This window comes from Taudactylus pleione, unplaced genomic scaffold, assembly GCF_031769625.1.
Source record: "Taudactylus pleione unplaced genomic scaffold, aTauple2 ptg000040l, whole genome shotgun sequence".
Lineage (NCBI taxonomy): Eukaryota > Metazoa > Chordata > Amphibia > Anura > Myobatrachidae > Taudactylus > Taudactylus pleione.
This window is the reverse complement of record NW_028284442.1, coordinates 13,934,562-13,961,210: the sequence shown is the minus strand read 5'-3', so window position 1 is coordinate 13,961,210 and position 26,649 is coordinate 13,934,562. Positions and strand designations below refer to the sequence as shown.

At 37.9% G+C, this 26,649-nt stretch overlaps 2 pseudogenes; one reads left to right on the top strand and one right to left on the bottom strand.

The window, feature by feature from the left end:
• Nucleotides 1-17,392: 17,392 nt before the first annotated feature.
• Nucleotides 17,393-17,511, bottom strand: LOC148538363 (5S ribosomal RNA; annotated as a pseudogene).
• A 3,052-nt stretch (nt 17,512-20,563) lies between these two features.
• On the top strand, nt 20,564-20,682 carry LOC148538362 (5S ribosomal RNA; annotated as a pseudogene).
• The last annotated feature ends 5,967 nt before the right edge of the window (nt 20,683-26,649 follow it).

The following is a 26,649-nucleotide window of genomic DNA, read 5'->3' as shown; positions in this document are numbered from 1 at the left end:
ACACAAATAATGGAACCATACCGTGACTACAGTATAAAATAATGTTTTTGCTCTTTCCTTGATATAAAGAGGTCAGCAGCAACGAGTTAGTCATTGTTTTTTTTATCATGATATGCATTTAATTATTTTCTTTTGTTATTTACAAAAGATGTAAAAAAAACAGAATTAAAAACAGATTATGGATCTATAAATGGTTTTCAAACATAATGAAAAACTTAAATCTCTGATTCATGAAAGCATGAATAAGCAAAATGTGAGTAAAATTCACTGTAAATTATCTACAAGCAGGTGCTCTAATCATAGCAATTAGCAACCAATCATAAATACATTTTAATCTATCTAGGGCACAGTAGACAATGAAAGCAAATAGTGTTTTTCTTTTTTTTAAATAATTTTTCTGCAACTTGTCACCTTTGAGCACTAGTAGTAATTAACCCTCAATGGTTCTACAGTATGTACTATAATCTACAGCAATCAGCAATCAGAGTCTAGATGTAATTTTTCTGTTACTCCTAACAAACTAAAAGCAAAAGTTGTGATTGACTGGTATGATATACAGCACATTTGCGCACCGAGCACAATTTTATTAAATACTGTACTAGCTGAAACATGAATATTGTTTCAGTAGTTTTTGCGTCAGCTTGGAACAAACAGGCACAACATTCTTATTATATTAGTATGGAATACCCAATCTCACATGATTAATACCAGTAGCTAATTCTTCCCTCACCTACATGTGTCGCCACTGTTTAATGTAATGCCCAATGAGAACAAAGGTGTCACCACAATGCTACCCTAGAGTGTACATGAGTGAATAAACTTTAGGGTAATTTAGGAGAGTGCAAAAATCTGGGTACGATCTATGGATGGAGAAAGTGCATTTAGGAAGTGGTACACTTACACTTTTATAGGCGGACCAAAGCATTTGTCTCTGCACAATAAGATTTACATTTTATAGATACTGGTACCCAGGAATCATCCAAAAAGTCAATGTGGCAGGTTCCGAATTTCCATTTGCACTTTCTCAGAAAATACTCACATAAAGTGACATATGTAACAGAACAGATCCAATGTCCTCTCCCTCTCAAAATTAATTTAAGTAAAAAATATGCTTAACCAAGCAGTACTTTAGGAGTTAATTGGAAAAGTTAAGTCAATTAATAGGGTGGACCTAAACACATAGTAGTATAGACTTTTAAGTGACGTTTGATTTCTTTCCACTATTCGCTTAACAACCAGAGCCATAATCCTGCATAAATAGCCTAACTTTCCAAGAGCACTTCCAAACACCAGGATGTGGGTGTACACGTGAATGCACTAGGTGGACAGTGAGGCCAGTTTGCAAAATTAGAAGAGATCTATGCATTTGCACCATTGAAAGTGACCTACAGTATTATGTGACTAGTATGTGTAGCTCCTAAATATAAAGTAAATGTTACATTATGTAACTACATTTTCATGTAGACTTGGGGGGCAGAACTGCTCAGTCTGCTTTACCGGAATCAGAGAATCAACTGTTAAGGATAAAAAGACCAGTGCTGAGCCAGCCTTCATAGTATATCAGCCAGTGGAGACCACCCATCTCATCTGCATCGTCAGTGGTGTTAGAACAGAGGTATAGCCAACAAAGCTCTTCGGGACACCCCAGGTGCTGAGTGCACTGTTGGAGCAAGAAGCAGAGAGGCCTGTAGCACTTCATGCACCTCACTCATGATCTTCATTATTAGAGAGGATCTTAAACTTATCTAGCAGGAATTAATTTAACATTACCCCAATATGGATGCCCTGAATTATATATTCAACAGAGATCCCCAATGACTGCTATAATTTATTATCCAGCTCACCATATGATGATGGGGACTCAATGATCCAAATAAACTAGCACCAAAAGATATTCCTTACTTCCAGCAGCTTTAAGCAGAGTACACAAATCTCCTGACTATAGAAGGTTATGGTAAAACAGTTTAAATTGTCAGCCTTAAGTATTCCAAGCAGATAAGACTACCCATCCTGCTTACTGTATTTATAATTCAGCCATCTAGGTTCTTTGCACTGGCAACAGAGTTAAAATGACTAGCGACATTTCTATTAATCCATATAAGGATATCACAAGTGGTGACTGAATATTGTATTCTCCTAACTTATAACTAATTATTTAAACTAAGAATACAACCAAGGAAGTCACCATACAGTATTAAAGCTTTGTCCAAGAAAAATGGTAGTTGCTCAGATCAGCTTAATTGCATAACACAGGTGCTTGTAAAGGGCGGGGTTTACACTGAACACAGAAATATTGGCGTCCCTAATATAAAGGGGCTCACGTCCGAGAAGCAAGGCACCCCAAATTCCAAACAATTTTTTTTGGGGTGCCTTGCTTCTTGGACATGAGCCCCTTAATATTAGGGACGCCAGTATAGAGGAGCCTTGACGATTGGCCTGGCGCTTATTCATATATTTGCAAATATGTGTAACCAATACCTCTAAATCTCTATTATCATGTAGGATTTAAGTATTGTTTTTGCTGCAGTGTGCTGGAGCGCAAATCTCTCTTTTTTTCTGTGTTTAAAGCTTTGTCCCAATGATATATGGTATATAAAATACTATACAGGACAAATTTTGGACATCACAAACTAAAAGCTCACACAATCCCGGCTTTCCATCTGAATTACTGACTGACCAGTTAGTTTATTAACATTTACACATCTGAAATGGATATTTGCAGATGTATTTTCCTATATTTTCCTTGTTCTATTGTAGATGACAGTAATTTATGTATGGTACCATTTAGGTAGTATATTAGAGAGTGATTGGAGTGAGTGAATGTTGGGTTCCGGGAATAGGATGAGGGATAGGATGATAAAGTAGATACCCATAGGGTACAGTTAGAAGGAAAATAATACAAGTTAATCATTATTCAGAAGAATATTATCACTGGGTATAGAAGCTATTGGTAGGGATTTATACAATTAGAGGAAATATTTATGTGCCTAATTTGCTTATGTTAAGAGTATAGGTTATTGGATGTGTACAAACTTGGGGCTCAATAAATCCAGCATTTAGACTTGTTACTGTCGTTTATAAACTTTAACTGGTATCTTATTTATATCATATGCTATTTTACCCCTTGCCTTTATTCTGTGCAATAAAAATAAACGTCCCATTAGTTCGTAATCATTTGTTTAGGAGGAGATATACAATACATTAACTCATAGTTCTGGGGAATACGGGACAACCCATGCCAGCCCCTGGTAGACTGCAGATACAATCTTTAGGCTTGGTTGTAGGCACTGTGACAAATTTAGCAAGAAGAATATTGTATCTATGGAATACAGGTGCTTCATCATATCTTCCAGGGGATAGCAGACTTCAATCTCTAGTGTACTGTATGTCCTCTATAAAGCTTTTGCAACTCTTGTAAAAGTGGGTATGGGAATGTAACCTGACAGACCAATGACCCTGTACCCACTAACACTTGTAGTTGGAGCTATGATGCTGGTACTATTTACTCATGTTCAGTGTGACTACATACTGTAGCTTCTGGCAGGCTACAACAATGCTGTTTTCCTAACTTTTCCTAGTCTGTAACCAAGCAAATACATTACCTATTAGGCACATGCAGTGCACAGTGGATAAAAAACACTAAATAAGAAGAGATGGATAATCTATTACTGTATTTTGTAAAAAGAAAATGCTATATAAAAGGAAAAAATGTAAAATAAAAATAATCACTGTATTACTTATAAAAAGACATACATTGTGAACAAATTACTAGACAATCTATAATCCAGCCTTCAACACCCTTGGAATTTAAAAAAAACCATATAAATGAAGAATTACAGTGATTTAATCTCCCCTCTGACAAACAAATGAAAAATAAAACAGTTAAAATGTTATTTAAAATTATTATGTTATTTATGGCCTGACATTGCTGCTGTTGAACATCTCTTACTGCTTCTTCTTCCCTGCATTCCTTGCTTTAATTTATTGTATGACATTGCTAAAAGCAGAACATATATTACAACTTCTCCTTTCATTCCCTGTATTAATTTATAATTGTTATCGTTCCAAAAAAACAAATTTTGTCTTATACCACTGCTCTTTCTGGCAGTGGTTTGTTGTGATTAACTGCACTTCTATGTTTACACATGCTGCCTCTTGCAATTTATAATTTGTATTTGCTAATTACTGTAGACTTTAGTCAGTAAAGTATGTCTGTAGAGTTCTTGGTCGATATATGACCTAGGTCCCTTTAGCTTGCTTTGTACTGTGAGTATAACAGTGGAACTAACCCAGAAGAAAAAAATTGCTACAGAACTTGCACAAAATTTGCTTTTCAGCAGAACAAGCTATTTGTAGAGGAGCACAGTTACGCTGATATAATCTTAAAATCCTGCAATTGCTTTTCCTTTCTACCAGTTTTCGTATATTTTACATTTTACCTTTTGCCCAATTTATAGTTAATGTAGTTTGGGGTATTTTATTCAGAAGTCATTATTATCCAAATGGACCAAAATCATAATAAATAAATAATTAAATAAATAAATAAGTACACTTCCCAGACCATTAAAATTCATTTGTTTAAAATTCTGGTGATTTGGGGCAAAAGTCTATTAAACAATAATAACAATTATCACTCCCTTCACTGGCAAACAAGTGTGTGTGAAATATTTGCAATGCACCAACTCTGCAAATAGCCACATTATTTAAGGGGTATATATACTAAGGTGCAGGTTTGTAGAAATAGAGATGATGTGCATAGCAACCAATCAGATTCTACTTATCATTTATCTAATCCCTTATGGAAGATAATAGCTAGAATCTGATTATTTGCAACATCTGAACTTCTAAATATCCACACTTTAGTAAATGTAACTCTTAGATACTGAACACACTTTCCATGTCACCTGTGATGACTAAAATCTGGTATGTGGCATTAGTGGAGTATATTACCAATCTTCTCCATAACAAGTTTGAGCTGGGAGCATGTCTGAATTAGAGACTGCCAGTGTGGAGTTCTGTGAAACTATAAAGAAAAAACCCTAAGAGAAATGATGCGAAGTTTGCATAGGCAAAATGCACGTCAAAAGTGAAGCATATTGTGGCTGGGCCAGCTGATTTACTCAATTGACTTGCAGGCGGTGCACTGACACCTGTGTTATTGTACAGGATGGAAGACGTGTATGTGCCACGCTGACCTCCCTATCCCTTGGTGCAGATTGATTAGCCACGGCCTCGCCGGACGATAAGGGCAAGGAAGCATGACCTACAAGCAGCACGCTGACACCGGTGGTCTCATGCGGGATGGAGGACATGGGCATGCAAGCGCTGACCATCTCCTCCTTCGATGAGGCTTAACTAGCCACGGTCCTGCTGAGTGATATTTTTTTCTATTTGGAAAGGAGCATTTGTCTTATAACCATCTTAGATTGATTACAAAACCAGCAATTATTAAGTGTGAAAACAGTATTTTTCATGTAATTTCAGTCGTGGTTTGGTCTCCTTAATATCTGTACACTAGAATTAAATTGCTTAGATATCCTTAAGTGAGGATATTTGATTTATGCTTATAAATGAGAGTATTATTTCCTACACAGCCTATTGGGGAAATGAACAATTATGTTTCAGTGTAGGAATATTTATTATGAATATTTTTGCCATATTTCATTAATATTTAAGAGTTTATTGTGAACTCCTTGAAACCTTATACATAATTACACAACGTAATTGTGTTCATTCATAGAACACTATTCATATATTTTAAGAGTATACTAATTAAATTTATATTTTAATATTATAACTATTTCTCTATATAGTAATTATTTTTTAAGAGTGCCCCACAAAGGAGTCAGCTTTTTTTCTTGTGTTTACAAGAATTTTCTATATACCATTATAAAATCTGTTTTGTTGATAAAGAAGTCAATGACATACATAGAAATCCAGGATTTACTGTCTATACCACAAGACAATAGAGCATACATTTTTAATTATAGTTGTGTATGTGGATGATCTGTTGATTGCAGGTCAGCAGAAGCACATAGTTAGTGTTAAGCAGAAATTCAAGTTAAAAGACCTAAGGCCTACACAGCACCTGCTAAGCTTAAGGATCTTACAAAACTTGGAGACAGGAACTGTCATAATTGAACAATAGGGATATATACTTGCAAAGGATGCAATATCAGATGTAAAACCAGTCAGTAGTCCCATTGAGAAAGGCAAAACAAAAGCCATGTCACCAACAAGCAAGGCAAAGCAAGGACATGAGAAAAATCTCTTATCAGAGCGCTGTTGGAAGCTTAATGTGTACAAGTATGGGAACTACAGATATCACTTAAGGGAAAGGGGAAGGGGAAAGATCATCGCACTGACCAAATATTATGAATAGTTGTAACAAACCGCTATTCCTATCATATATTCTATCAATAGTGGATGTTTTATGTGGTAATGGTGGTGCTCACTAGAGTTATAATGTATGAATAACAAGGGAGAAATATAGAAAAGAACTCTGTTTAGTGAGCACTCAATTTATGTAGTATAAGGATTTAAAAATTAACTTTTAATAGGCAATATTAAAATGACAAGAAAAGTTCAACAGGAAGGAAACTTAAATTGTAAAACAATTATAATTGCAATGCATCATTCCATCTCAATAAGTACGCTTAGATATATCTTTTTTATAGTATCTGAAAGATATACTCCAATGCTATTTAAACTGATTATTATATACATTCAAAAACAAGCACTGAAGATTTAGGAAAAGCGTACAAAAAGATATTCCCTTTGTTTTGGAATAATGGCGAAATATTGCACAGTGAATTCTATAATTTTCAAAAACACCAATACATATCATGGACTTCAATAAATTTATCTACATTATACTGTATATAGAAGAAAATAAAGTGTAAGGATGGTCAGGGTATAGAAGCCATTAATTCGTGATTCTGCTACTCCTCACCTGGAACTGAGTCCATCTATGAGGAGTGAGTGACCATAAATAACAGATTACCCATAGAAACAACAGAATAACAGTGCTTTTTCTCAGATGTTCATTTCTGCTTTTGTGGGTCTTACTGATTAAGCATTGGACCCACAATGAGAGAATTACTAGTCATGAGGTAGTCAGCAGTTAATAGAGAGACAGAAAACAGGGTCCAGCATGTATATAAAGCACAAATCATCTGTATCACATAATACCATCCATCTATGCTTATACAGTAAAGTAAAGTAATTTGGATATCCCTGCAACTGAGTATTTAGAATAACAAAAATTTCAAAAAATATTTGTTTCCAAGTTTGAGTTCAAATTATTGCATAAATCAGAGAACAGACTGATACATATCAGTTTTTAAAAAGAATTAACACGATAAATATCCAAGTAAATTCTGAATAGAGAAATAAATAAGACCCTGTGGCTTTTTTTTTATAAATATAAGAACTGCCTCATTTTTATATATCATACATTATATCATATATTATCTAGCTGCATTTCTTAAGTATTTGTTACAAGGATTCTTGCCCAAAGATTATTCTTAATAGCCAATCCCAGTATGTAACATATATTTACAGTTACAGCAGATGCCTGTTGTTAAATTAGAATAGGTACATTCAGTAAAGACGGTTTTGCCAGAAAACATGGACCTGTTTGGTGGTATCAATAAACCACCTCCATTGACAGAGAATAAACAAAAAATAACCTAATTGAATATAACGTATCAACTGTTCAAGGACATACTGCAAATAACCAGAATAGGCTATCTGACCCTGATGGGTCCGCACACTATGTATGACATATAAGTAATAAATTAAATATATACAGACTTGAAGTCAGGGTCTCCGTGTTGCGCAGTACATTCAGCAAAGACGGTTTTAGCAAAAAACATGGACCTGTTTGGTGGTATCAATAAACCAGCTCCATTGACAGAGAATATACAAAAAGTAACCTAATTGAATATGACGTATCAACTGTTCAAGGACATACCGCAAATAACCAGAATAGGCTTTCTGACCCTGATGGGTCCGCACACTATGTATGACATGTAAGTAATAAATTAAATATATACAGACTTGAAGTCAGGGTATCCATGTTGCGCAGTCACGGGAGCCCTTGCCGCTGCTTGCTGCTGCCGATGCGCATTTCGCCAATCTGGATTGATCACACCATTCCCCCGTGATCAAGCCAGATTGGCGAAATGCGCGTCGGCAGAAGCAAGCAGCGGCAAGGGCTCCCATGACTGCGCAACACGGAGACCCTGACTTCAAGTCTGTATATATTTAATTTATTACTTACATGTCATACATAGTGTGCGGACCCATCAGGGTTAGATAGCCTATTCTGGTTATTTGTGGTATGTCCTTGAACAGTTGATATGTTATATTCAATTAGGTTACTTTTTGTTTATTCTCTGTCAATGGAGCTGGTTTATTGATACCACCAAACAGGTCCATATTTTCTGGTAAAACCGTCTTTACTGAATGTACTGTGCAACACGGAGACCCTGACTTCAAGTCTGTATATATTTAATTTATTACTTATATGTCATACATAGTGTGCGGACCCATCAGGGTCAGATAGCCTATTCTGGTTATTTGTGGTATGTCCTTGAACAGTTGATACGTTATATTCAATTAGGTTATTTTTTGTTTATTCTCTGTCAATGGAGCTGGTTTATTGATACCACCAAACAGGTCCATGTTTTCTGGCAAAACCGTCTTTACTGAATGTACCTATTCTAATTTGACAACAGGCATCTGCTGTAACTGTAAATATATGTTACATACTGGGATTGGCTATTAAGAAAAATCTTTGGGCAAGAATCCTTGTAACAAATACTTAAGAAATGCAGCTAGATAATATACGATATAATGTATGATATATAAAAATGAGGCAGTTCTTATATTTATAAAAAAAAGCCACAGGGTCTTATTTATTTCTCTATTCAGAATTTACTTGGATATTTATCATGTTAATTCTTTTTAAAAACTGATATGTATCAGTCTGTTCTCTGATTTATGCAATAATTTGAACTCAAACTTGGAAACAACTATTTTTTGAAATTTTTGTTATTCTAAATACTCAGTTGCAGGGATATCCAAATTACTTTACTTTACTATATAAGCATAGATGGATGGTATTATGCGATACAGATGATTTGTGCTTTATATACATGCTGGACCCTGTTTTCTATTAACTGCTGACTACCTCAGGACTAGTAATTCTCTCATTGTGGGTCCAATGCTTAATCAGTAAGACCCACAAAAGCAGAAACGAACATCTGAGAAAAAGCACTGTTATTCTGTTGTTTCTATGGGTAATCTGTTATTTATGGTCACTCACTCCTCATAGATGGACTCAGTTCCAGGTGAGGAGTAGCAGAATCACGAATTAACGGCTTCTATACCCTGACCATCCTTACACTTTATTTTCTTCTATATACAGTATAATGTAGATAAATTTATTGAAGTCCATGATATGTATTGGTGTTTTTGAAAATTATAGAATTCACTGTGCAATATTTCGCCATTATTCCAAAACAAAGGGAATATCTTTTTGTACGCTTTTCCTAAATCTTCAGTGCTTGTTTTTGAATGTATATAATAATCAGTTTAAATAGCATTGGAGTATATCTTTCAGATACTATAAAAAAGATATATCTAAGCGTACTTATTGAGATGGAATGATGCATTGCAATTATAATTGTTTTACAATTTAAGTTTCCTTCCTGTTGAACTTTTCTTGTCATTTTAATATTGCCTATTAAAAGTTAATTTTTAAATCCTTATACTACATAAATTGAGTGCTCACTAAACAGAGTTCTTTTCTATATTTCTCCCTTGTTAACTACAGATATCAAACATGCTGTGAGCCGGGTGAGCCAATTTGCAATTAAGCCTGGGTACCAACACTGGACTGCAATTAAAAGAATCTTGAAGAACTTAGAGAGTTCAACTTCCTTGAAATTAGTCTGGGAATTCTACATTTAAATCTTTCTGTGATGCAGATGAGGATCAAGATGAGGATGAGGATGAGGATGTCTGTCATTCTTACACAGGATACCTGATAATGGCAGGTGCAGTATCAGTTGGGCAAGCAGAGAGCAACCTACTGTAGCCCTAACCAAATGCAGAATACATGGCACTTACAGAAACTGCCAAGGAAGCTTTATGTTTAAAATAGACTTTGCGTGAATTAAGTCTTCTTAGTCAGGATCAACACAGAGTGTGACAACAAGGGTGCAATTGAGTTGTACTACAGCATGAAGCACCATGGACAGTTCAAGCACATTGCTATTAGACACTACTTCATCTGGAAGCTAGTGGAGAGAAAGTCTGTAAGCATCACCTTTGCAGCAAGACAAGATAATGCTGCTGATATGTTCACAAAGGGACTTATATCAAAATGATTAAATGTGTTCCTTAGAAAATGTGGACAGGAATATATTTGATATGTTTCATTGTTTATTTGCTGCATAACCCATGTCTTTGGTTACAGGTGGACTTTACTAAGGTGCATAAGTAAAGTGTAATGTTTTTATATGACCAGAGAAAGCCCTGAGCGAGGAAGGGTGTTGGAGAGGAGTTACCTTTACCTTATCACTTTCTTATAACTTTTCACTCTGTCTCCTAACACAGCTTAGTAAATAGACCCCTAAAGCTGCTCAAAAAATTTAACAACTTTAACATTTAAGACAATTCCTCCTGCCACAGAGAGAATGCAAGTATCAATTAAATAATCTGAAACTGCTGCAGCAGACTCATTAATATTAATACAGAATTTATATATGCCATATCAGTGGGAGGGATGTAGGCCAATAAGAAGCAGTTGTCGATTGTCATTGTCATCAGTGTGTATTTTGAACCAGCAAGATATACACCTTCTGATAGACACATACGTGTATCTGTTGTGGTCTGGCTAAGTATATTTTTGCATTGTGTGCAATCTACATTCTTCAAGAAGAGCAGTTCTCATCCTCTGTTCATGTTTTGTCTGATGCTCATGAACCTTGCTTTCTTTATACAAAAAAGTATGGCTCATCTGTTAGGCAGATATCAACATTGCAGGGTGTACTTACTATACTTCAGTGTCTCCAGCCCCTACGCATGGCCTGAACACATTCAAACAAAGTAATTAAAAACAGGCAAGTCTTATCAAGATGTACTTGGCAATAGGCATCAGACTAAATAAAAACTCAGGGTTATCACAATAAAATGACATAGAATTGGCACAAACAGACCCAGATGGATTTAAATAGGTGTTGGCCACACAATTTCAAACCCTAGCATGTACGTCCTAGGGGGTCATTTGTAAACAATTATTAAATAATTTCATAAATGAACCTAGAAACATGGAAAACAACACCTACTGTGAATGGAATAAAGGTAGGAGGCATAGAGATTTGGGTCACATAAATCATCCCATATGTGAATCATACTGTAGGCCTGATTAAAAGGTACATGCATTTGCCACCATGCTGCGTATTTTTGTTGAGCTGTGGCAGCAATAATATGCAAATGCTAGTTTCAGCCTTACTCTTGCGTACTAGTGTGCACCGGAATATGTGCAAGCCCTAAGACGCCCACTTTCAGTGCCCATGCATGGTACAACACCACCAACGGTACTGGACGCTCCACCATCTGCGCTCCACTGCATGCACCATTGACACTTACATCAGCCCTTTGGCAAGTGGAGTGTCTCAATCTGAACTCTAACTAAACATGGTCTTTGTGGCTGCAGCTTTCGCTGATATGCCCACGACACGCCCATGCAACTGATTTTTTTGTGTTCACTGCAGTCCACCTCCCAGTCACCACCCAAGAGTGCCCGTGGTTTTGCTTCACCATTTCTAATACCAGCGGTCCCATACACAAAAGCGCATTTGTGCATACACACAAGGTAACACATGCACCATAGGGGATTTCAGAATACTTTGTGCATGTGCAGTAGCAAATTCTCTCTCTACTACGTGACCATTGACATTGCATGCATTTAGTGTGTACCTCTGAACCATATATGTCTGCAATAAAATAATCAGTTATCAGGTGTTCATCCAGTTGTTTCTTATCATATCAAAGATATCAGGCAATTTATTAACATTTCAAATAACATATACAGTAATACATATACAGTAATACATATACAGTGATACATATACAGTAGACCAAATAAGATTTATGTGTGTTAATTCCTCATCGATAAAGTGAGGGTTAATAAATATAAAAATGAACTCAAGATAGAACTAAATAAATATATTTAGACAAACAATGATGTTCAGTTACAGCCAGGACAGAGTAGTACACCTATGCACACGCCAAAGGGATGGCCTTGACTCAAAAGGGACATGGCTATGCTTCACAGGTGCATGTCATGAGTCACAGCACCTGGCCTCGAGGCACACCCCAGTCTTTCAGTATCTCTGGCTGAGTAGAGCGCCAAGAGGTGGAGCAGCTCAACCGGGGTTTCACGTGAGATGGGCCCATCTGGCCATCGACCCTTCTGGCATTTGCCAGAAGTGCCAGATGGGCAGTCCAGCACTACCCTAAAGAGGTTATCTAGATATGGTGGATAGGCCCATAACCTTAACATTGGCCATGATTATGCTAAAAACCTCTATTGATTGCAAAATGTTATTGCATTTATATATTATCAGTAATTTGGAGTTGTGCACCTGAGGTTGTCTGTTTCTGTGCCTACAATTAGTCTCATCAGGTATCTCCTCGCATTATATATATTCAGGGTGTGCAGTCCAGGAATATTTCCTACATACGCCATTTAATGTGCTTTATTGCACACCTGAGGGACGCCTTCAGTCTGGATTAGCACCCCTCTTTTATTGGTTTAAAAGCATGGAGTCTGGTAATGTATATGCACACTATTATTAGGCACAATTTTCGGTAAATCCTACAAGTTTGTATACTGTAGTGCAATTTTGGGTTGATTTTTGGGGCGTGGGTCCCCTGGATTGCTTTGGTTGGTCTGCTCCAGGGCATTGCATCATACCACATTCTTTCTTTTCTGCACAATTTTAATACTTTGCTTGTTTCATTATATTTGTATTCTCACCTTTCTATGCAGCCATAGCTGCTCTTACTTTTTTTACTTCACTTTTCTCACTATTGCAATGCCTTGGGGTGGCTAGGCTGCGCTGATTTGGCGGGCCTGTGCTCTGGATTTGAACCCTAGTATGTTAGGGACCTACCCTAAAGAGGTTACCTGGATATGGTGGGTAGGCCCATAACCTTGGCCATGATTATGCTAAAAACCTCTATTGATTGCAAAATGTTATTGCATTTATATATTATCAGTAATTTGGAGTTGTGCACCTGAGATTTGGGTGTGCAGTCCAGGAATCTTTCCTACATACGGCCCTGGTTCCAGCAAGATTTTAAAAAATTTGGGCCACATAAGTTTCTCAAGCTAGGTTACAACTTCTGTAGCCCACACTATATGTAAAATATAGTTTAATCTAAATGATGAAGGATCAAGGATCAGCAAATATTAGGATTGGTGATTCAGCAGTAACAGAGCTTTTAACTCACTCACAAATGTTTTAATTAATCAATGTGTAACAACTGTAATTTAATAAAGGCAATAACCTTATATCATATAACAGTTTTTTTTTATAGTTTTGATATCACTTGATTTGTGCTACTGTATATACTTACCCAATAGGTATTTTTGAAAAACATTTAGCATTTTGTCCGCTTGGGAAACATATGACACAAAATAATAGTCCTCTATGAAGGATAAACCATGTCTACCATGACTTCAACTTACAGTATTAAAAGTTTCTCAATGTACTGTAGATACTGAAGCAGAAATTATGAAACTGAATTTTGGAAGAAGAGTAACTTTTAATTAGAGATGTGCGGGTTCGGTTTTACTGGGATTTACTCGGTTCTTTTTGCCAAAATTATCGCAAATTCGGATTAGTTCGGATTTATTTCATTGGCTATCCAAACACGTGATAGCCGATAGCCAATAAAATGCAGATTTTGAGATCCAAACATATCCGAGTAAAACCGAACCCACACATCTCTACTTTTAATGGATAAAGCTTACATTTGTCCATTAAATTATCAAGCAGTGCAAACTAAGATAGAAAATATGGATTATATAAAGCTGGGAGACTCACTTATAGGTTGGATAGAGATCAGATACCAGACGAAAGGGAAATCTGAATATAAGGTTTGTAGTGAGTAAGCAGGATTTAACACTCTCTAGATTTAACAACAGATAACAAAAACACCGGAAAAGGAAAACATCAGGTCATCTGCATACTGTATATTGGGAATTTGAGTTCTGTATTTCCAACTAAAACACCTGCGTTCTCTAAGTTTGCATGTGGAGGACATAGATTTTTAATGGCTGACTAATTTTTTGGAAAGGACAATATAAACCTTAACAAAGATACATTTCAGCCAACTGAGATATAGTTTTCAAAGCTCCTATGGGACAGTTACTTTGCTTGGCTTGGCCAGGATATTTGGGAGTTAACCAAGATCACAAATAAAATGTAAACGCTTTGCAATCTTTTTGTCTATGCTCTTAATGCAGATTAAAACTTCTACATCTAAAAATGTAGTGAGGTTATTCAGGGGGTTTATCTTCAGCTACTGTAGCTCTCTCTCGTGCTTTCAATTCCAGCATTTTCAGTCTGTTCACTGAGTGCATTGACAGCCTTTTAAGTAAATTAACTTAACAAGCTACTTCCAGTCTAAATAGTTTTCCATGCAATGCTACATTCTCTGATCAAACAGATTAAATCTTGTATAACTCTTGGACAGACAGCTGTCTTTTGTAAAAATCTAGACAAATGTTTCTCTGAAGTTATACACATTGCAAGATCAACAGCCATAAATCTGAGCATGTGATGGTACAGAAACTTACACCTAGTGTACACAGGATTGCATCACATGGACCATCAATTATATTTGCAGCAGCATCAAAAGAACCACCAATTAAGTTACAAGAGAAATATTTCTAGCTCATGAAAGGAGCTTCTTGTAAACATTCTTCTTGTTAACAGCAAGACTTCACTGTGGGCCTGATTCACTACGGATTGCATTATATTGCATACGCACACATTTCAACTGCATTAGTATGCTAATCCATTGCGATTGCAATGCAAACTCAGCACAACATAAGGACGCCCACTTTACCTTACACACATCCGTAATGTTTAGCAGAATAGCGAAACCATCGGTACAATTGAGTACCATCGCAGCCTCACACACACTTGCACAAGCTCTGACCGTACTCAGAAATTGCTAACTTCCACGCACGCTATGAGACCTCACACTGTGTATGGCATCGCAGTAGTGTATTATGCTACTTATTTAATACAATTTGATTTTCTACCAATGTAGTGCCGCTTTATCCTTTTCTATGGGGCTTGCCTTGCTCCTAACAGAAGGAAGGCACCCGGTCAACTATTGTTTTATTGCGAGTGCCAAACAACAAGATATATATATATATATATATATAGTGTACACAAAGGTTGAAATGTGAGCGACAAAAGTGCTTAGTACACTCTATTATCTATTTAAATAATTCAGTAAATCTATGAAAAACGCTTAGTAATTCATATGTAGTGTTTTAAAACAAAGTGCAGAAATAAACACATAAAGTGCCAAGTGAATAATTTAACCTCAATAAATAATATATGCAAGTGAATAAATACGTGTTTAAAATAATAGGAATATATCTAAATATTAAAAAAAAATATTTAATTCATAAATATGACACCTACAATCATGAAAAGTACATAAAAGCATAGCAATACATGATATACATAGGATAAAAAGGAGGAATAAACTGAAAAAAGCTTATCTTTTAGATAAAAAAGAAATTGAAGAGTTCATGGATGTATGATCAGCCTCCCAACGCGTTTCATCAATCTATGACTTCATCAAGGGGACACCTAGCTGTTAATGCCCTCCGGCTTATAAACCCCACTAATAGGGACAATTGACGCTCATTATGACATCACTTCCTGTCAGTAATTTTTTTTTTTTTTTTTATCTTCCTTATTACTGATATATTACAGTGAATCTATATATTCTGTAGTCACGTTATGCCCATCAGTCCTAAAAGCATGTAATTTAGTAGTTTTATAAAATATAAATTGAATAACAAACTGCGGGCTGTCATCACTTCCGCCCAAAAGTCCGGCCAGTTTTGTCCTGGAAGTCCGGCCACTTCCGCCCTGATGCTCAGTCTCGTGATCCCGTCATCACCAAACACGCAACTCATTGAGTCGTGCTTACAGTGCTGTATAGGTACGCACTTCCGCCCTGGGTTTTGATCTGGTAGCCGCGTCATCAAAGTGCGACTCGTCCAGTCGTGCTAATAGTGCTTGTCGAGGTGCATGCGTCCACTCCCAGGATATGGTACTTCCGCTTATCCTTTTGCTCCTGCGCATGCGTAGTGCCTCCTGGCAGCGGCCATCTTTATGGATCCTATTCACCTCAGGATATCTTGTAACCGCGGCCATCTTTCTGGATACTTCTTAACCAGCCGCCATATTTAAAACTCCGGCACTCCAATATTAACCCGTGCAACTCTGGGCAAGACCTTAGGGAATCAATATTCAATTAATTCCAGCTATAAAAAGAAGAAGAAGGGGGAAGGATTAGAATATTCAGTAAATAATCATCCTAATAAGGGAAAGACCTATATTGTCTTTCACCTATATAAACCCATAGGAACATAGATTTACATAGCTGATCAAAAACTTTATATAACTAGTCACAACTACTCAGAAAAGCATGTATGTATGCCTATATATAAACATATATCAGGATAATCCACAATTATAATTGTTCCAAAAGAATATTTTCAACATATTATACTAAAGGAAAAGGAAAAAGAAAAAAGAAAAAAGACAAAAGAAGAAAAAAGGGGGGTATGATCTTAAAAAACCACATGGTTTCAGAGAAGGGGATAGCAAATAAAGCAAATATCCTAAATCCACAAAACCTAATAGTGTATTTTATAATAAATACATATGTATAAAAATATCTATTAAAAATTTTTTTTATAAAAAATTCTTTTATAAAATTTTTTGGCACATATATGTATATAAATTTCTTGAGAACTGTATTAAAAGAATCAGGAAAAGCTTTAAAAAATCAATAAAATATTGATAAAATATTCATTTCTTCACTCAAAAAATGATAATCCAGGCTTTAAAGTAGAATGGCTGTTCTTATTGAAAAGTCTCGATTCCAACATTATTTGCTTTGATCTTAGGAGATGCTTATTATTGAGAAGTCTCTGTTCCAACATAATTTGCCTTGATCTTGGGAAATGCTTCTTATTTCATATCTTTCTTCCGATTTTTTACTCCGATTTTACCATGGGATTCCAGGGATTATGCTTAACTGTGCACTTTGCTTACAACTACAGTACCCGGTATTCCCTGGAGGTCCCCCATCCAAGTACTGACCGGGCCCATTTCAACTTAACTTCCAAGAGTAGATGAGATTGGGTGTTTGAAAAATGGTTTGACTGTAGGAAATAGCTTCTACAGTAGCATATCCCATATCACATGGACATTAAGTTGGAGTCATCAATCTTCTTATATAAAAGGTGCGATTTCATAATTATCATTGAATCCGAGTGGTGCCAGTGTTCTTAACTCAAAAATCCAATACATCTCCCTTTTAGATAACTTTTTTGCTAGATCTCCTCCTCTCTCTCCCAAGAGCACCTGTTCAATGGGTTTAAAAGTAAGGTCCTCTGGATTAGAGTTGTGATGAAGAAGAAAATGTTTCGACACAGCATGACCCTCCAGTTTATTCCGGATATTCCTTATATGTTCTTGAATGCGTAGTTTAAGGGTTCTTTTTGTCTTCCCAATGTATTTTGTGCCACAAGTGCACTCCAAAAGATAAATGATAGAGGTAGAGTTACAATTCATATGTTGTTTTATTATATATTCTTTAGAGTTATCTGAATTCATAAAAGATCTCCTTTGTGGATGAAGATATCTGCATATATTGCACCTCCCACATTTATAACTACCTGTACACTTCGGTAGCATATTATTATTTAGTGTGATATCCTGTATCATACTTGGGGATAAAGAATCCTTGATACTCCTGGCCTTCCTAAATACCACCAGTTGTTTTGGAGGGAGAAAATCTTTAAGGATGGGGTCCATTAATAAAATATGCCAGTGTTTATTTAAAGTACTCCTGATTGTCTTCTCCTGATCATTAAACGTAGTAACAAAATGAATGAATTTGTTATCTTGTATATTTCTTTCTTTGTAAGTCAATAATTCTGATCTTTCCTTTTGATTAGTCTTCCTTGCAGCTTCCATCAAAAGTTCTTTTGGATAGTCCTTCTCAATGAACCTGTCTGCATATAGCCTTATTTGTTCTTCCGCTGTAACTGAATCACTGCAATTTCGCTTGATCCTAGAAAACTGAGAATGGGGTATATTATCTTTCCATTTCTTCAGATGTCCGCTATTATAATGGAGATAACTGTTTGTGTCAACCTTCTTTATAAAATTCTTAGTCACAACTCTGTTTTCTTCAAGCATAAGAATTAGGTCAAGAAATTCAATAGAGTGTTCGCTGATGTTAAATGTGAACTTCAAATTCATGTTATTCTTCATAATATGTGTGAAGAACATCTCAAAAGACTCCCTTGTTCCATTCCACACAATTAAATTGTCATCAATGTATCTTTTAAATAAAATGATCTGTTCTTTAAAAGGGTTGTTATTATAAATATGTTCTCTTTCCCAGCAGCCCATAAATAAATTGGCAAAGCTGGGGGCAAAAGTCATCCCCATCGCCGTGCCACATATCTGCCGTAAACTGCTCTAAAAATTTAAAATAGTTATGGTTTAAAATGAACTTCATAAGATCACAAATAAAATTTCTATGTTCATTATTGATTGTTGAATCAGCTTCCAGAAACTCTTTACTTGCATTTATCCCCTTCTCATGCTCGATACATGTATATAAGGCCTGGACATCTATAGTTGCCCATAAATAAGAACTCTTCCACCTCAGGGGTTCTATGATTTGAAGGACGCTTGTAGTGTCCTTTAAGTTCTTATTTATGGGCAACTATAGATGTCCAGGCCTTATATACATGTATCGAGCATGAGAAGGAGATAAATGCAAGTAAAGAGTTTCTGGAAGCTGATGCAACAATCAATAATGAACATAGAAATTTTATTTGTGATCTTATGAAGTTCATTTTAAACCATAACTATTTTACATTTTTAGAGCAGTTTTACCGGCAGATATGTGGCACGGCGATGGGGACGACTTTTGCCCCCAGCTTCGCCAATTTATTTATGGGCTGCTGGGAAAGAGAACATATTTATAATAACAACCCTTTTAAAGAACAGATCATTTTATTTAAAAGATACATTGATGACATTTTAATTGTGTGGAATGGAACAAGGGAGTCTTTTGAGATGTTCTTCACACATATTATGAAGAATAACATGAATTTGAAGTTCACATTTAACATCAGCGAACACTCTATTGAATCTCTTGACCTAATTCTTATGCATGAAGAAAACAGAGTTGTGACTAAGAATTTTATTAAGAAGGTTGACACAAACAGTTATCTCCATTATAATAGCGGACACCTGAAGAAATGGAAAGATAATATACCCCATTCTCAGTTTTCTAGGATCAAGCAAAATTGCAGTGATTCAGTTACAGCGGAAGAACAAATAAGGCTATATGCAGACAGGTTCATTGAGAAGGACTATCCAAAAGAACTTTTGATGGAAGCTGCAAGGAAGACTAATCAAAAGGAAAGATCAGAATTATTGACTTACAAAGAAAGAAATATACAAGATAACAAATTCATTCCTTTTGTTACTACGTTTAATGATCAGGAGAAGACAATCAGGAGTACTTTAAATAAACACTGGCATATTTTATTAATGGACCCCATCCTTAAAGATTTTCTCCCTCCAAAACAACTGGTGGTATTTAGGAAGGCCAGGAGTATCAAGGATTCTTTATCCCCAAGTATGATACAGGATATCACACTAAATAATAATATGCTACCGAAGTGTACAGGTAGTTATAAATGTGGAAGGTGCAATATATGCAGATATCTTCATCCACAAAGGAGATCTTTTATGAATTCAGATAACTCTATAGAATATATAATAAAACAACATATGAATTGTAACTCTACCTCTATCATTTATCTTTTGGAGTGCACTTGTGGCACAAAATACATTGGGAAGACGAAAAGAACCCTTAAACTACGCATTCAAGAACATATAAGGAATATCCGGAATAAACTGGAGGGTCATGCTGTGTCGAAACATTTTCTTCTTCATCACAACTCTAATCCAGAGGACCTTACTTTTAAACCCATTGAACAGGTGCTCTTGGGAGAGAGAGGAGGAGATCTAGCAAAAAAGTTATCTAAAAGGGAGATGTATTGGATTTTTGAGTTAAGAACACTGGTACCACTCGGATTCAATGATAATTATGAAATCGCACCTTTTATATAAGAAGATTGATGACTCCAACTTAATGTCCATGTGATATGGGATATGCTACTATAGAAGCTATTTCCTACAGTCAAACCATTTTTCAAACACCCAATCTCATCTACTCTTGGAAGTTAAGTTGAAATGGGCCCGGTCAGTACTTGGATGGGGGACCTCCAGGGAATACCGGGTACTGTAGTTGTAAGCAAAGTGCACAGTTAAGCATAATCCCTGGAATCCCATGGTAAAATCGGAGTAAAAAATCGGAAGAAAGATATGAAATAAGAAGCATTTCCCAAGATCAAGGCAAATTATGTTGGAACAGAGACTTCTCAATAATAAGCATCTCCTAAGATCAAAGCAAATAATGTTGGAATTGAGACTTTTCAATAAGAACAGCCATTCTACTTTAAAGCCTGGATTATCATTTTTTGAGTGAAGAAATGAATATTTTATCAATATTTTATTGATTTTTTAAAGCTTTTCCTGATTCTTTTAATACAGTTCTCAAGAAATTTATATACATATATGTGGCAAAAATTTTTATAAAAAGAATTTTTTATAAAAAATTTTTTTAATAGATATTTTTATACATATGTATTTATTATAAAATACACTATTAGGTTTTGTGGATTTAGGATATTTGCTTTATTTGCTATCCCCTTCTCTGAAACCATGTGGATTTTTAAGAACACCCCCCCCCTTTTTTCTTCTTTTGTCTTTTTTCTTTTTCCTTTTCCTTTAGTATAATATGTTGAAAATATTCTTTTGGAACAATTAGCTATATAATTGTGGATTATCCTGATATATGTTTATATATAGGCATACATACATGCTTTTCTGAGTAGTTGTGACTAGTTATATAAAGTTTTTGATCAGCTATGTAAATCTATGTTCCTATGGGTTTATATAGGTGAAAGACAATATAGGTCTTTCCCTTATTAGGATGATTATTTACTGAATATTCTAATCCTTCCCCCTTCTTCTTCTTTTTATAGCTGGAATTAATTGAATATTGATTCCCTAAGGTTTTGCCCAGAGTTGCACGGGTTAATATAGGAGTGCCGGAGTTTTAAATATGGCGGCTGGTTAAGAAGTATCCAGAAAGATGGCCGCGGTTACAAGATATCCTGAGGTGAATAGGATCCATAAAGATGGCCGCTGCCAGGAGGCACTACGCATGCGCAAGAGCAAAAGGATAAGCGGAAGTACCGTATCCTGGGAGCGGAAGCATGCACCTCGACAAGCACTATTAGCGTGACTGGACGAGTCGCACTTTGATGACGCGGCTACCAGATCGAAACCCAGGGCGGAAGTGCGTACCTATACAGCACTGTAAGCACGACGCAATGAGTCGCATGTTTGGTGATGACGGGATCACAAGACTGAGCATCAGGGCGGAAGTGGCCAGACTTCCAGGACAAAACTGGCCGGACTTTTGGGCGGAAGTGATGACAGCCCGCAGTTTGTTATTCAATTTATATTTTATAAAACTACTACATTACATGCTTTTAGGACTGATTGACATAACGTGACTACAGAATATATAGATTCACTGTAATATATCAGTAATAAGGATGATAAAAAAAAAAAAAATACTGACAGGAAGTGATGTCATAATGAGCGTCAATTGTCCCTATTAGTGGGGTTTATAAGCCGGAGGGCATTAACAGCTAGGTATCCCCTTGATGAAGTCATAGATTGACTAGATAGGTGTCATATTTATGAATTAAATAATTTTTTTTAATATTTAGATATATTCCTATTATTTTAAACACGTATTTATTCACTTGCATATATTATTTATTGAGGTTAAATTATTCACATGGCACTTTATGTGTTTATTTCTGCACTTTGTTTTAAAACACTACATATGAATTACTAAGCGTTTTTCATAGATTTACTGAATTATTTAAATAGATAATAGAGTGTACTAAGCACTTTTGTCGCTCACATTTCAACCTTTGTGTACACTATCTTTATTTTAATTTATGGTGGCTAGCCACCACCAGACTTTTGTTGTTAAGAGCTGACACCTTTAATAGAGGAGTGCAATACACTCAGAGTCATTATAAACCCAGAAGGGTTATAAGGTGGTAATTTTTTCTGCTGTTGGCGCTGGGTACATCTACAATATAAAAAAAAAATATATATATATATATAATCACATGTAGGTGGGAACTCCAGATACACAATTAAATGCCGAGGTGCCTTCCTAAATGAAGTATGCAACAAACCAGTCTTCCAGGAACAGAAGGAGGCGGCACTCAACCGGACTTATAGAAAAAATAAAGTGCTTGTTTTATTCAGCTGACGTTTCAAAGCCGGAATGGCTTTGTCATCAGGGTATGAAATGTGGCAAAGAACAGTGAAAGGTGCTTACCTTATATAGAGTTTTACCGAAGATAATACACGGTGGTTCTCGTGCTCCTTCCAGCTGGGCGGCGTGGCCTCTGACGTCATCAACCTGGGTCCTGGCTCAAGGCACTGTGGGATGGTAACCAGGGACGCTGTCAGGTCCCGATGCTCACACTGCTGCCTAGCAACAATGGCCGACGCCCCGGCTGGAAGGAACACGAGAACTACCGCGTATTACCTTCGGTAATACTCTATATAAGGTAAGCACCTTTCACTGTTCTTTGTCACATTTCATACCCTGATGACAAAGCCATTCCGGCTTTGAAATGTCGGCTGAATAAAACAAGCACTTTATTTTTTCTATAAGTCCGGTTGAGTGCCGCCTCCTTCTGTTCCTGGAAGACTGGTTTGTTTTATATATATATATATATATATATAATGATAATAAACTCCAAGACAAAGTACAGCTATATGCACTTGTAAAAACCTGCCTGGGGGCCTATCTTGCTTAAACAGGTGCTTGATCACCCCAAAAATGGGTAGCGCTCTGGGACTTGGCAGAATTCTTTGTTAGGACTGTACTCTGCATGTGTACCAACCTCACTCTTTTTGCTTTGGGACTAGACTATGGGGGAACTGTATCAAACCTTTTTAAAGAGTGGAGAAGTTTCCCATAGTGACCAATTAGTTTCTACTGTAGCTAGCATTTATTACCTACATTAAAAATTATAGGTAGAAGTTGACTGGTTGTCTGTATGCAATTCTGTTGTTACTTACAGGTGATCTCTTCCATTAGTGCAAGACTTGTCATCCAGAGAGTATGAGATATAAGTTGGTGCAGATGCTGGATCCCAGGGTAGTTCATACAGGCATTGATCGTGCATTCTGTGTTGTAGTTTCTTAAGTTGATGTCTTCAAATTATTATTTTTTGCCTTAAAACTAATTGATGCTATAAATCTAGTGGCTACTTCGCCTGGGTGTCGGCACCAGCAGATCAGAGCCTATTGCGTTTGGGTCACAATGTCACCATGCGAAGGGCACCATCAAACAATTGGTAAACAGCTCAACAACAAACCTGATCTATTGCATCATTCACCAGCACTCCAGATGGTTAAGACGGGTTGGGTATGAAATCCCGGCTGTCGGGATGCAGTTGGTCAGAATACTGACAGCGGCATCCCGACAACCAGAATCCTGACACCCATAGGAAACACAGGTAAGTGTTTTCCTGACCCCTACCCTAACCCTCCCTCCCCAGTGCCTAAACCTAACCTCCCCCTAGTGCATAACCAAACCTCCACCTCCCCGCACCCTAATCCTAACCCTCCTTTCCTGGTGCCTAACCCTGACCCTCCCCCTCCCCCTAATGCCTAACCCTAACCTCGCTACCTAACCCTAACCTCCCACTAACACCCCGATATTTACATTCAGGATGCCGGCGGTCGGGATACTGGTGACGGGATCTCGACTACATCCCGGTTAAGACTGATGACGTATGTGTACAGTACATGTCCAGAACCCTCTTGGACACAAATCTTGAATGGAAAATGTAAAGATCTGATAACGGATCGTCAATAAAAGCTCTACTAACCACTTTGATGAAATCCTTCTCCCTATTCAGATTCCGATGAACTGCAACACACAGCACCAAATTTAACAAAATAAATGGGTAACACGACAAAAAAATTGCCTTCTGTCTGAGAGGATAATTACCTAACCAATACTTAAGTGCTTTAAGCCAAATCAGCATTTACCCTGCGGGAACTTTCCCACCAACAGACTGTCTGATGTGTGGCCACTACCCTGCAAAGTATGCAGGAGTGGCAGTAATGTCACCCTGCTCCCTTATTACATTGTGCTTTGTGAAACAAATAACACTTACTCCTACCTAAAATAAACTGTTGAAGACAATTAGCCAGCCTCAATCAAAAGTGAAAAAAGAAAGCAGCTTCCTTTTCCTGGGCATATAAAGCTCACAGAATGCACCCCTTCTCAACATCAATAAGCCAGTGTACCCAACCTAGCATAGTCATCTTTACAATGGGTACAGGGTGTGCGATGCACCGGGTCCTCGGGGTTCTCTGCCTCAAACACCCTGCATTTGCATTTTAGTTGGACAATATTGCACAACCGCTCCATGCACATCAGAATCAGGCCCATAGGTATTAGTTGTCTATATCACTGTCATTACTTGATAAGATCAAGGGCCAATGGGCAGATGGGCCGGTGTGGCTGCCGCTGAGCGCAGGCTTACCCGGCCGGCACTGCAGTGTTCAGCACTTACCTGGTTTCTTCCGTGGCTGCATCAATGCGTAATGATGTCACGACACGGCCACGTCATGACGTAATTATGAGGCCGTTGGGCATGCAGCTGGAGGCTATGTAGCCAGCTCCTGCGCTGCCCTGTGTTAAGTGCGGCCATGTGTTAAGACGTCATGACGGACACGGCCAGGTACTGTGCGCGGTGGGGGCGGGATCCAGCAATTAGCTCCTGAGAGCTGACTGCAGGGGGGCTAACTGCTGCGCAACAGGCGCCGTGACACCATGCTTACCACTGGAGTGTCACATGCGGCCACCAATGCATAGGGGGTACTACTACTGGGGGCACTGTATAGGGGCGAGCTACTACTGGGTGGACTACAACCACGGGCAATGCATGGGAGGACCACTTATGGGGGCACTACATAGGAGGACCACTACTGAGGGCAGTGCACTGTATATGGGGACCACTAATGGGGGCACTGCATAGGTGGTATGACTGCTACTGGGGGCACTGTATGGGGGGGTGGCTGCTACTGGGACACTGTATAAGGGGGGTGCTACTATGGGCACTGCATAAGGGGGACAACTACTTGGGGCTCTGCATATGGGGGACCACTACTGGGGGCACTGCATAGGGGGGACCACTACTGGGGGCTAGTGGGCTCTGCATAAGGGGACCACTACTGGAGGCACTGCATATGGGGGGACCACTACTGGGGGCACTGCATATGGGGGGACCACTACTGGGGGCACTGCATATGGGGGGACCACTACTGGGGGCTCTGCATAGGGGAGACCACTACTGGGGGCACTGCATATGGGGGGACCACTTCTGGGGGCACTGCAAAGGGGGGACCACTACTGGCGGCACTGTATATGGGGCACTACTGGTGGCACTGTATATGGGGCACTACTGGTGGCACTGTATATGGGGCTCTGCATTTCCCTCTATTCCTCCTCTCTCTCCCAGCTTCCCCTCTTTCTCCTATGTCTCTCCTGTCTCCCCCTATTCCTACCCTCTATCTCCCAGCTTCCCCTCTTTCTCCTATGTCTCCCCCTATTCCTACCCAGCTTCCCCCATTCATTCTCTCCCTTTCTCTCTCCCTCTCTCTCTCCCTCCTCTGTCATGACCAGGGTCTCTCGGCATGGTAGTCGACGGTTAATACCTGTGAGGATGCTATGGCGAGGGGCGTCTGGCAGTGGCAGTGGTGCCTGGCAAAGAGCATTGGCTGTGCGTGGTTCTGTGGGGGCATACTGTCACTCTGGTCTGGTTAGGCCTGGGGTGCTTCCATTCCATTCTGGCATGGGTGCCGCCATCTTGTCTCTGGTCAGGTGACCTAGTTGCCTATCCTGTTGTGTCACATGCTCCTCTCTGACCATTCACGGCTGTGCACTGGGGATTTAAGGGAGTTCAGAGCTCCCTTGCATTGCCAGTGCAATGTGTTTCTCTGTAAGAGCTGAGAGAGAGTGTTCCTGTGCTTAAACCTGTCTATTAGATTCATTGCCTAAGCCTGCTTTTCCTAACCTGCTCCAAACCCTGCTGGATTC